General features: G+C 42.3%; 1 non-coding gene across 1 annotated transcript; it reads left to right on the top strand.

Annotated features, from left to right (window-relative positions):
- The first annotated feature begins 797 nt into the window (after window positions 1–797).
- LOC136886886 (5S ribosomal RNA) lies at window positions 798–916 on the top strand. Its single transcript, XR_010861857.2, has one exon. It is a non-coding gene; the product is annotated as a 5S ribosomal RNA (ribosomal RNA).
- Window positions 917–13,490: the final 12,574 nt, after the last annotated feature.

Genomic DNA, 13,490 nt, shown 5'->3' with positions numbered 1-13,490 from the left:
AGATGTCGGAGAAACCGGAATTCTATTGGACGACCCGTTCCCGATTTTTTATTAATTTCCTGGGGTGAACACCAAATGTGCCATCAGAGATGTTATACAAGTCGGTATTCGACCCTTTAAAAATCCGACTACCTCAGCGGGGTCTGAACCTGCGATCTAGGCATCAGGAGACCGACACTTTCACTAATGCACGGACATAATGAAGGAAAAATGAGGCACAAAACTTTGTGCCGTTGTGTACAACGTATTATTCACAAAAGGGCCAAGGAACTCCCATTTAAAAGCAATTAGTGCGTACACGTGAACTCTTGCCTTCTACATGCAATACATTGCGGTCTACAGTTCATTAGAGCCATTCCAATCTCGGCGAGTGGGGAGTAAACAAAATAAAACTCACTCTATTCGCTAACTGATTTCCAGCCGCAAAACATGCAGTACATCAATAAATTGAAAGCATAGCGTCAATTCATTTGCACTGTACCCTTCCAGCTTTATAGTTAAATACACTGCTTTAGGTATTTGCCTCGCCTGTAAAATGTCAACTCATTATTTACTACGACAATTTTGCACTACTGTACATTTTCTCCTCTGTTTAGGCGGTCTATGGACCACGTATAACAATCTTTGCGATATTTTTAGTCGTCTCTGCCTTCACTCTCTACCGGTATATTTTCATTCTTTCTCCTCCTTTCTTCTTCAGTATAGGACCTCCCTTTTCTCAGAAGGGTATCTAAACTGTACGGTTAGTGACACTGAATCGAACCCAACAGTTAGAAAATACCTAACTATAAATCACTGCCAACCGCCATACCATGTTGAATACACCGGTTCTCGTCCGATCACCACAGTTAAGCAACATTGGGCGTGGTCAGTACTTGGATGGGTGACAGCTTGGGAACACCACGTGCCGTTGGCTCAATTCCCTTTGCTGGTCCCGTGGTGTGGGGGTACCGAGCCTGCCTTTTACCCGGAGGCCCCGGGTTCGATTTCCGGTCAGGTCAGCGATTTTTACCTGGACCTGATGGCTGGTTCGAGGTCCAGTCAGCCTACGTGATTAGAATTGTGGTGAGATAGCGGCCCTGGTCTAGAAAGCCAAGAATAACGGCCGAGAGGATTCGTCGTGCTGACCACAAGACACCTTGTAATCTGCAGGCCTTCAGGCTGAGCAGCTGTCGCTTGGTAGGCCAAGGCTCTTCAAGAGCTGTAGTGCCATGAAAAAATAATAAATCACTACCTTCAGTATTAACAAGGAAGAAATAGTAAGGTTGTGTCCTTACATGGAAGACACTCCAAGTACCGTTAACGCATGGACTGAAAATACGACAGATAAAATGTTATTAATTACTACATGACTCGTTCTGCTCCACAGCTTTCGTTATAAATAGGTCAGATACTCGTCTTGATATGTCTGTCGTAGGCATATTGTTTTGCCTGCCCTTTTCAATGCTTTTATGAACATTTAAGAAGAAGCGCATTATGGTATGACGCAGTGACGTCATCACGTCGTCTGTTTGGTAAAATCTATCCATATAATCACTTTTTTTATCCTGCATTTTTTATATAAAGCTTGGTACTGTGTCATAGAAGGCAATGGCAAATTTTTAATTCGCAGTTCTATATAAAGCAGCTGTCTTGTGAGATCATAGGTTAGTCTCGAGGAAGCATTGATTTGCCAGCCAGAGAACATTTTTAAGACACATGGCCTTCACTCTTTCTAGTGTAGCTAGGTCACCCACCGACAGGCATTCCCAGATAATATCTAAGGGGAACGTCATGATGGGGTCTGTTTTAACGTAGACATTTTTCTCTTAGCAGCATGTAAGTTACTGAATATATGTGCAAGCTGGGAAAGGTTAGAAAATCAAAGAGTATCCAGCAGGCAATAGTATTCTTCCGTAATCAGAGGAAGTGTATACTCTCTGGCTTGACAGGGAGTAATCAAACATGGCTACATGCAAAGTGTTAGTCGCTTAGCAACCTGCTAAGTACAGAATGTATTGCGGGTTAGGGTAAACTTCGCCTGCAATTATTGGAGTGATCATTATTTAATGACTTAATGTTATGATTTCTCAAATTTGGCCGAACTTAGAGACCTATCAATGTCTCATGATTCACCGGCAGATACTGCCGGAGACAATAAAACAAAAATGAATCAAATCAGGCCAGTAGAACGGATGGACGAATTTGCCAAAGCTTACAAAACTCTTAGTATATAGATGGAGCGTTTCAGTTTGTGTGTGTTAGCAGCAAAGCCAACATTATCTACATTTTTGTATAAACTTTGGTACAGTATTTTTTTTAACTATTAATGCTGTGAGTATTAACGTCTAACTGTCCACATAAAATCACATTGTACTATGATGTATTATCATAGTGAATCATATCTGTTATGATGAAATCGCGGACACTTCTGCTACAGTTACGGGTAGGAAGAAGTTCTATAATGTATTTGAAAGTCAACAAAATCTTTTCTCTTTATTAGATATAGGTAAATATTTTTAAAAACTTTTGATAATGATGAAATTATTGTTCATTTAAAAGTTGTAGCAAATACATACAGGCTTATCTAATATGAGTGCCCCCTGAAGGCTTCAATGACACGGAACCCCTGCACCATAAAACTGCCGCGGTTTGAAAGTGTAATCTTTCTTGAAATTTTGCTTTACACCCACGCAGATATGTCTTATGGCGACGATGGGATAGGAAAGGCCTAGGAGTGGAAAGGAAGTGGCCGTGGTCTTAAGGTACATTTGTCCGGGAGATAGTAGGTTCGAATCCCACTATCGGCAGCCCTGAAAATGGTTTTCCGTGGTTTCCCATTTTCACACCAGGCAAATGCTGGGGCTGTACCTTAATTAAGGCCACGGCCGCTTCCTTCCAACTCCTAGGCCTTTCCTATCCCATCGTCGCCATAAGACCTATCTGTGTCGGTGCGACGTAAAGCCCATAGCAAAAAAAAAGGTACATTTGCCTGGTAATAATAATAATAATAATCGTATGGCCTCAGCTACCGTGTGCAGACATTTCGATTTGACGCCATCTGGCTGTCTGCTCGTCAATTTCGACGTTCCGTTTTACTCTCGGTCCGCTAGATGGCAGACAGAGTAAACCGGATCTCTCTTGGGCGTCGATGGCTGAGATTTAATTAATTTTGTCGGGTAAATACCAAATGTATCACCAGAGATTAATTTCGACGTTCCGTTTTACTCTCGATCCGCTAGATGGCAGACAGAGTAAACCGGATCTCTCTTGGGCGTCTATGGCTGAGATTTAATTAATTTTGTCGGGTAAATACCAAATGTATCACCAGAGATTTTTTACATGCCGACATGGTACGACATGGAGTGTCGAATGGACTTTTTTCCGCCCTTCAAAAATCCGACTATCTCTGCCGGGTTTGAACCCGCTACCTTGGGATTCGGAGGCCGACACTCTACCACGGATCCACAGAGGCAGCTATTTGCCTGGTGTGAAGATGGGAAACCACGGAAAACCATATTCAGGGCTGCCTACAGTGGGGTTCGAACCCACTCTCTCCCGATTACTGGATACTGGCCGCACTTAAGCGACTGCAGCTATCGAGCTTGGTAACCTCATTTCTCGAAACCAACTCTCTGTTTTGCTCTTCCTGAAGAATTCAAAGATTCTCTTTGTCTGTGTGTTACCGTCCATCCTCAACAAGTGTCCACAGAACTGTACCCTTCTCTTCCTCATCAATCCAACCATTCCTTTCTGCTCTTTGATACAATACTTTGTTAGATTTCAGTCTCCACTCCTCATTTCTTACATGAGAAATTCTTCTTAGAATTTTTCTTTCTCTTTTCCGGATATCTTCAATTCCACCTTTTCCAATCATATCCAATGTTTCAGCTGCAGACAGGCACTGCGGTTTAACAACAGTGTCTAGGTGCCTCAATTTAGCCCCATAAGATAGAACCTTTCTGTTGTCGGTGTTCCTCGTATTATTTATTACGGATGTAACTAAATATGTGGGAAAGCTCCGGGGATTCGATAGAGGACCTGACAACAAGCAGAACATGTTCTGTAAACGTATGGTTTATTTGCTTTCGTTTCCGTGTTATAGGCATTGTTTATGGTGTACACAAGACAGACCACTCCACTATGCAGGTGTTGATAAAGTGTAATTTACTACTTATAGTTCTGTACAGAAGGTGCTCAAAGTGGCTACCATGCGCTGTAATGCAGGCGTCTCTGTGCCGCATCATTCACTGTCTCACTCCTCGTTCCCATATTCCAGGCGTCTGTCGTATCTGCTGACACCTTTGTTCTATTCGCTGATGCAGCATTTCCACGTTATGAAAAGGTGTGGCATACACAATGGCCTTCAAATGACCCCAAAAGTAGAAGTCGAATGGATTGAGGTCGGGAGAACGAGCAGGCCACGGTGTCGGACCCCGACGCCCTATCCACTGTTGTTAAATTGCTCTAGCAGCAAGAGCAAAATGAGGCGGTGCATGAACCACAGGCGCTGAATTACATCCAGTGGAATGTCTTCCAACAAACCATGTAAATCATTTCTTTAAAGGTCGCAGTATGACGCTCCTGTTAATGAAAATGAAAGGACCAATTAATGTGTCACCTATTATTCAGCACAAAGATTCATACTGAACAGTTGTTGATGTCTGGCTTGCACAACTCCTCTGGGATTTTCATACGCCCAGACATGCGTATTGTGAAAATTCCGCACTCCATTTCTGGTAAGCTTCGCTTCATCGGTAAACAGAATAGCAGAGGGCAAATGTTGCTCCCGAAATTACATCTGTCGTAATCAGGTATAAAATGCTACTCTGGGTGGAAAGTCAGCTGCACTAAGACCTTGTACTCTTTGAAGGTGATATGGATAAAGGAGCCGTCCTCGTAAAATACTCCACACAGTCATATGACCCACATCCACACTTGTTGCTAGTTACCTGGTGCTGCTCCTGCACTTTTCCTCAAAATGGTTGAGAACTCGCTCCTCTGTGTCAGCCAGGATCGAAAGGACAGCACCTTAACCACCTGAGCGACAGCAAAAAACCTCCACAATGTTGCAAGATGATAAACGGGGTGAAAGGTCACGTTGAATGAATTAATGAATATGAATGGATACTGATCTGCATTTAGGGCAGTCGCCCAGGTGGCAGATTCTCTATCTGTTGCTTTCCTAGCCGTTTCCTAACTGATTTCAAAGAAATTGGAAATTTATTGAACGTCTCCCTTGGTAAGTTATTCCAATCCCTAACTCCCCTTCCTATAAATGAATATTTGCCCCAGTTTGTCCTCTTGAATTCCAACTTTATCTTCATATTGTGATCTTTCCTACTTTTATAAACGCCATTCAAACTTATTCGTCAACTAATGTCATTCCACGCCATCTCTCCGCTGACAGCTCGGAACATACCACTTAGTCGAGCAGCTCTTCTTCTTTCTCTTAATTCTTCCCAACCCAAACTTTGCAACATTTTTGTAACGCTACTCTTTTGACGGAAATCACCCAGAACAAATCGAGCTGCTTTTCTTTGGATTTTTTCCAGTTCTTGAATCAGGTAATCCTGGTGAGGGTTCCATACACTGGAACCATACTCTAGTTGGGGTCTTACCAGAGACTTATATGCCCTCTCCTTTACATCCTTACTACAACCTCTAAACACCCTCATAACCATGTGCAGAGATCTGTACCCTTTATTTACAATCCCATTTATGTGATTACCCCAATGAAGATCTTTCCGTATATTAACACCCAGATACCTACAATGATCCCCAAAAGGAACTTTCACATTGTAGGTTTCACAAAGAAGAAAAGACCTATCAGTTTCAATTACTGTCTTGATGGTGGCGAGAAATCTAGCGATGAACAAATTGTTCACTTCACTTCAGAAACATCGTCACTGAATAATTCTTCATATTTTACATCCATGTTGCTTAGTTCAATTAGAATATTTTAATAATTTGGAAGGGTGTGCCATGGATTTTTCGGCAGTAATAAGTTAGAATGCAAACTTGCTGTAGCGGGTAACAAGTATACACATCTGGACAACGGTTATGATATGAGATTTGCATAAACATTAGGGGTACGGCCTATCAGAACCCCTAAAATTTATGTTACTCTCGCTACATTATTTAAGATCGGGCTGGACGACACTGCCTACTAACCAAAATAGTTTGCATTCTAACCTGTTACTTAGTAGAAACCCGGGATATACTTAAACATGTTAGTAATGTTTCCAAATCAATAAAGAGTGTTTTGATTAACAACATTGCAATTTGAATTAATCTCTGCGCCCCACAGGTTGGTCGCCAAATTCCCCCCTCCCCTCACTTTGCTGACCGCTGATCTAGAAATGTAAATATGACTGTGTAATCTTTTTCCCTCTCCTTCTGTTTCAGAGAGGCATCGCGGATGAGCAAAGGCTACACAAATCGTCGAAATCATGTTGAGACTAAAACTTATCGTGTTCGCTTCGTTCTTGGGAGTACTGCAATCAATTACACCCTACACGTACTTTCACTCGATTCTCCGGTACTACAAAACGGCGAACCGATACAAAGAGAACTACATACAAGAAACGATAATAGACAGTTTCCTCAAAATAAAAAAGTACGACTTCATCATTGTTGGGGGAGGTACTTCAGGGTGCGTCATAGCTAACAGACTGTCACAAGTATCCGAGTGGAAAATCCTCCTGTTGGAGGCAGGGGGAGACGAGAACTTCCTCACAGAGGTTCCAGTCTACGTCGACAACATTCAGAGCACGGATGCGAATTGGAAATTTAAGACGGCGCCCCAAAAGAATGCCTGTCTCGCTATGAGCGATCAGAGATGCACCCTGACCGAGGGTAAGATAGTAGGGGGTAGTAGTTCCATTAACTACATGATTTATTCCAGAGGAAATCAATATGATTATGACAACTGGGCGAGGCAAGGAAATCCCAACTGGGCATATCAACACGTATTGCCTTACTTCCTAAAATCTGAAAGGAATCGGATTGAGAGTTTAAGTGGCTCACCGTACCATTCGCACGAAGGACTTTGGGATGTCAGCTCCGTGCCTTTTAAGACTCTCCTAGCAGATGCGTTCCTTGATGCTGGGAAGGCATACGGTTACAACATTACTGATCCTAACGGAGAAACCCAGCTTGGATTCTCACTCTTGCAGTCTAACATGAGGAATGGCACTAGAGTGAGTACTTCGAAAGCCTTCCTGAGACCGGTACAGCGCCGGCAGAATCTGCACGTACTGCTGAACGCCCGAGTTCTCAAGATAGAAATAGATCCGCAGACAAAAAGGGTCTCGTCCGTCCTTTTCACACGGAACAACAAGACGTACAGCGCCAAGACGCGCAAGGAGGTCATACTAGCCGCCGGAGCCGTCAACTCGGCCCAGTTGCTAATGCTCTCTGGCGTCGGTCCAAAGAACCATCTGGAAGAAATGAACATCACTACAATTGTGGATCTAAAAGTCGGCCATAACCTCCAGGATAGGCTGGCGTTCGTTGGACTTTCATTCCCAATCACTTCTCGCATCTCCTTGATAGATACGAGGGTGTTCAGCTCAACTTTCTCCCTGGAATATGTTTTTGTTGGAACAGGACCTCTTACTGTTCCTGGCGGAATTGAGGCTATCGCATATCTCAAGTCCAAGGTTAACACTAAGGACGATACTCCCACATCCGTTCCAGATATACAGTTATATCTTGTAAGTAAATCGATGAACACAGAATCTGGACGGATATTCAGCAACACTTTGGGTATAACAGAACAGGTATACAATTCTATATACGAACCAATTCAAGATCTCGATGTTTGGTCGATATGGCCAACAATATTACATCCAAAAAGTCGTGGGTATGTCCAGCTGAACTCAGCAGACCCATACGATAAACCAATAATCGATCCCAACTACCTGCAAGAAAGAGACGATGTACTAATGTTAGTAGAAGGTATCAAGATGGCAGTGAATTTCAGCAAGAGCGGGGCATTCAAGAAGTACGGAACGAAGATGTACAAGATGCCAGTGCCGGGATGTGCCACTCTGCCCTTCGGCACTGACGAGTACTGGGAATGCGCAGTAAAATACCTCGCAGTGCCCCTGAGTCACCTCTCGGGAACGTGCAAGATGGGGCTGGACGAAAATTCTGTGGTAGATCCAGATCTAAAAGTGCGCGGTATTGGAGGTCTCAGAGTAGCAGATGCATCGATAATGCCTACACTACCGTCGGCAGATATCAGCGCAGCGGTGGCCATGATAGGGGAGAAGGCTTCCGACATAATAAAACTGTCCTACTTAAGACCGAAGCCAAAAGAATGAAGAGATCAACTTCCCACATTAACTAGAGAAACATTCCTGTTGTTGGGCATTGCACTCAAGATAACAATCAACTTTATAAAATATTAACCAAATTGCTAAATGTACTCACTGATTCAAATAAATAAATAAATAAAATAGTTTTGAAGATAGTTTCTGTGTGGTGTTGTTAGTCGTTTAGTTTCTCCCGACTCTCCATGAACCCTAGTGCAGTGGTATTCAAAGTGTGGTACGTGGGGTCGTGTAAAGGCGTACGCAAATTCATCGTAGCTTCTGGTTTCAATGAGCAGTTGAGAGAAGAGTTGAGCCTGCTCATTTTCAATAAAATCTTGTTTTGATGTAGTATTTTTGTCTACCATTACACAGAGTCCCTTTTCCGAACTATTCGGTCTAAAATATGCGTCAGTTTATACCTCCCATTGAACAGTTACATAAATGCTTACTTTAGCCGTATTGTTCTCTTGTTTGTTTGGAAATCCACTCTTAGCAATATATATAGTACAATAGTAAGTGCTGAATTACTAATTATACTCGAGTACATAGAGGGTGTTTCTATATTCCCATTACAGACTTCGAGGGTTTGCAGTGGGGACGGTTAACTTTAGCACAGGAACTTATGTCCGGAAACGTACGGTCAGGCCTTCCCACAGCACACGTTCAAATCTCCCGCTTTGTCGCCGCCACTGACTAGAGTACGTACGTCACTGAACGATGACGTGATGTCTCATACTCCTACAGGTTTACAGACATTCCATGCCATTCAGTTGAGTGTGTGACGTGTTGTACCTGCCGTTGTTTTTTTCCATCTTACAGTAGTAATTCTTGACTACGTACACAACAGTAAGCTGTACGCACAGTAGTTCACCTGCACCAAACATATGCGCAACAATGGACAGGTCGTGGTGGCCCGATTGCTTGGCCTGCACGTTCACCCGACTTGACACCTGTGGGGTCGTATGAAAACTTGATCTACGAGACCCCCGTGGAATCTGAGGAACACCTACTGGCGCAGGTTATGGATGTTGGAGCACCAGGTATTGTGTACGAGAACATGACACGTAGGTAGCGTCCCTGTCAGTCTTGACAAGCAGCAGAAGTCGGACAGAAAATGCGGGAGCTGTGAAAAGTGTGGTGAGGTGGATTTTTGCGGGTAGCGGGAAGACAGTACGTTCCGGACACAAGTTCCTCTGATAAACTTAACCGTCTTGGTTCCCCCCGGCAAGCCCTCAACGCCGTAATGGAAATTTAGAAACACCCTGTATATCGTTGCTAGGGAATGAAAACTTCGAGAAAGCCACGTGAAGGGAACAGAAGACTCCAATGGTCGAATAATTGAGCTATCGTTAACCAATGAAAATGCCACGAACAGTTCTCCGGCCATCACTGAGCCCTCAGTTTTGGGTTTCTTCTCTAAAGTTTCCTCCAAAAAGATCACGAGGTTTCCTTTGTTCAGCGACGATATACAGTAGAACCCCGTTTATCCGAGCCACTTCGGTTGACATATCATTTCGGATGACACATGGTAAATATTTCCGGAAGTTAAATGTCGAAATAAAAATGCATAAACTCCGTTAAGCAAAGGTGCATACTCTATATTAACATTAAAATGTATACATAATATCACTCATTGTATAAAATCAGTGATTTTCTTCTGAATTTTCTTGGTGCAGCGCTGTCGCGCCACCGTTTAATTAACCATACATCAGCTGGTGTAGATTCATTGGTTTGTTCAACACAGCACAAAGCAATCTGAAATAATAAAACAATATTTGTTACTGCTGAACTGAGTACTGTACACAGTAATGTTATTACAGTACTGTAATTAAAGCGTGTGGTACTGTATTTTAATAAAAATTCGAAATCAATCTTATCTCCAATGCATTAAATCCATCATCTGCTGCAACTCAATTCTCAGAAATGCTATTGTCAAGGTCGTATTCGTCTGCATAATCTTCATGAAGAATAATACAGTGATAATAATTCGTGCCTGTTCAAGAAAAAATGTATCATGGAACGAAGAAGAGGGTAAGAAACTGTTTCATGCTACACATGCATTCTGGCATAAGTCATAATATAAAAATAGGGTTCGCCTAGTAGCTCGCAGGACATATAGCAAGATAATTACTAATATCGGCGGCTAAGAACGAGAGGGTAGAAACAAAATAATAAAATACAATTTTGCAAGAGCATTTCGGTTAAGCCGGGTTTCGGTTTAAGCGAAGTTCGTTTAAGCGGGGTTCTACTGGATACAATACATTATTGTTATTATTGGGGAATAGGGTGGTGTAGCGGCTTAGCTGCTTGCCTACCGTGGTTTGATTCCTGGTGTTGCTGGGGTGGGATTTTCAGTTACAAATCCCGTGGTGTCAGGAAGGGCATTCGACCTTAAATGCCCGGCCACAATTCTTTCATGCTTCAGTTCCTGCAGGGACCCTGCGCAAGCGCGATACGCTGCGGAAGATGACGATTATTATAGTCAATAATATTTGGCATGTAGCAACAACCATTTCTTATTTCTGGTATAATCGCAGTATACTCGTACTTCGGAGGAAAAAAGGTAAAACAATAGGATGCTGTGGGGTACGGCAACCAAAATGTTTGAATACCACTGGCCTAGACAAAAGTCCGCCATTTCCTTCTGTCCTGCACTTTCCAAATTGAAATCCGCGACCTCCTTGAACTTATCAACCCACCTCATTCATTATCGGCCTCTCCATCTTCCTCAGCATTAAGGTATTTTCCAGTGAACCAACACAGTGTATTCAACAATGGGAAGTGGGCACAGCCCCCTGCATGAAGATTGTGGTGCAGCTCGACAGACTATCCAGCACATACAGTGACTGAATGTCTTCAACGTTTCTACCAGGAATATGTAAGTGACTGGAGGACGGATGTTTAGGCTGTAATAGGTTAGTAGGCACACATACTAAAGCAAACAACAAGTATACTCTACCCGGTCAACAGTTCTGCTATGAAATTTGCATAAACAGTAGGGTTCCGGCCTATTAGAATCCCTACAACTTATGTTACTCTCGCTACACTACGGCAGAGCGGGTACAGGACAGTTCCTACCAGGTAAGTCGGTTTCCATTCTAACCTATTACTGCCTAAACATCCGGGTCCAAGTAATCAACATTTCTGATTATAGTCCCACCTTTTAATGAGCAAGAATACTCAAACATCGAAAGGTGATATAAAGTAACCTCCTACAATCCTTATCCGAACTATTTGGAAAATCAGCACCCCTATAGAGAGACGAGACATTCCTTTTAAACTGGATAGGCTTGCCGTAAGAGCGGGAGGTATTAAAACTCTAGTGGGTACAAATTGACACAAGATGTTGAAATGCCTGAGTACTAAACAGATCCCGGACATTTAGCCAATAATAAGTTAGAATACAAACTGATTTGTCAAGTAGAAATATCAGCCAGCCCGGTCTTCCTTGTTGTAACGAGGGTAACATTACTTTTAGGGGTTCTGAAAGGCCGAGCCCCTAATGTTTATGCAAATCTCATAGCAGGACCTTCGATTCTTATCACTGCAGACTGAATTTTTTACTGAATGTAAATAATTCTTCTTTCTGGGCATATTATTATTATTATTATTATTATTATTATTATTATTATTATTATTATTATTATTATTATTATTATTATTATTATTATGCTCTAATCAGAAGAGAAAATTTAATATTCCCAATCAGTGAAATACAATTTACGGTTTCCTTCTAGGAACTTAATTTTCGATACAACGCCAAAGACAGGCACGCATACGTGAATAAGTACATATGTACCCTACTGCGCTTTCAGTGCACTGGTCTACAAAGGAGGCTTGCCAGCAGTGTCTCAACGGCCCTTGAGATTCCCGAAATCAGACTCAACAGCGCACTAGCCGCCAGCGTTTTGGAAAGGAGTGGTGATCCAACTGACGGGCATGCTGCTATACTGGGACGAAACTCAGCCTGTTTCACGACTAGAGCCTGGATTTTTTAGGCTGTAATAGGTTAGAATTCAAGCACACTAAAGCAAATAACAAGTACCGTATACCCTACCCGGACAACAGTTCTGCTACGGGATTTGCATAAATATCAGGGTTCCGGCCTATTACAACCCCTACAATTTATGTTACTCTCGCTACACTACGTAAGAGCGGGTAGACGACCAGTGCCTAAACATCCGCGCTATACACTATTGTAAAGGCCTAAAGTGCGTGGCTACATAAACATTCGGAATGAATGAAATTGTTTTTTCATGTCTAACTAACTGTGTGGTGCATTTTTTTTTAAATAAACAGGAGTGAAGGGGAATAAAAAATGAAGTGACGTATGGCTTTTAGTGCCGGGAGTGTCCGAGAATATGTTTGGCTCGCCAGATGGTCTTCTGATTTGGCTCCCGTAGGCGACCTGCGCGTCGTGATGAGTATGAAATGATGATGAAGACACATATATCCCGCCCCCGTGCCAGCGGAATTAACCAATGATTGTTAAAATTCCCAACCCTGCCGGGAATCGAACCAGAGACCTCTGTAACCAAAAGCCAACACGCTAACCATTTAGCCATGGAGCCGGACAGGGGAATATTATATAGCCAGTCTCTTATTAACCACAAGCTGACTTCAAATACAGAAATTTGCGTGTGCTGTACGGACTAAAACGTGTTTCAACACAATGGAATATTAATTTATTAATGAGCGTTATTAAGATGTGTTATAGACGCTGACTACTACAAATTTAATCAAGTACGTGCGATATTATTTAAAGGAGATATGCTGTCTAGTGGTTCATATTGCAGCTAAAAATTCACAGTTCCAGCCCTTCGGGCAAGCAACTCGCTGTTGAAAACATCCTAAGGATATGAGCTACGAATTTTAGTTAAGTAAAATATAATAAAGTATGAGACTATATTCTTTATTTATTCTTAAAAATTACAATAACTTTCTTAATCATCGTTATCCGATCAATTAGATTAGCGCTTGCCTTTTTGTACCACTACGAGCGCTAACGTGAGACCATGCAGAGTTTCACTTAAGCCCTTAAAACTACATTCAGTGCAGACATTTTTCAAAAATTAAAAAAAAAAAAGCCTGAAGGTATTGATCCAAAGGAACACATTACAGAAAGAATTATGGCTAGGATTAGATCCAGAAAGAAAACGAGTAAAGAAACAAGAGAGGTTGGACTGTTTT

The sequence above is a fragment of the Anabrus simplex genome, chromosome X (genome assembly GCF_040414725.1).
Source record: "Anabrus simplex isolate iqAnaSimp1 chromosome X, ASM4041472v1, whole genome shotgun sequence".
NCBI classification, from domain to species: Eukaryota; Metazoa; Arthropoda; class Insecta; order Orthoptera; family Tettigoniidae; genus Anabrus; species Anabrus simplex.
Note: the sequence above shows the minus strand (reverse complement) of the source record. Positions and strands in the feature narration are given on the sequence as shown.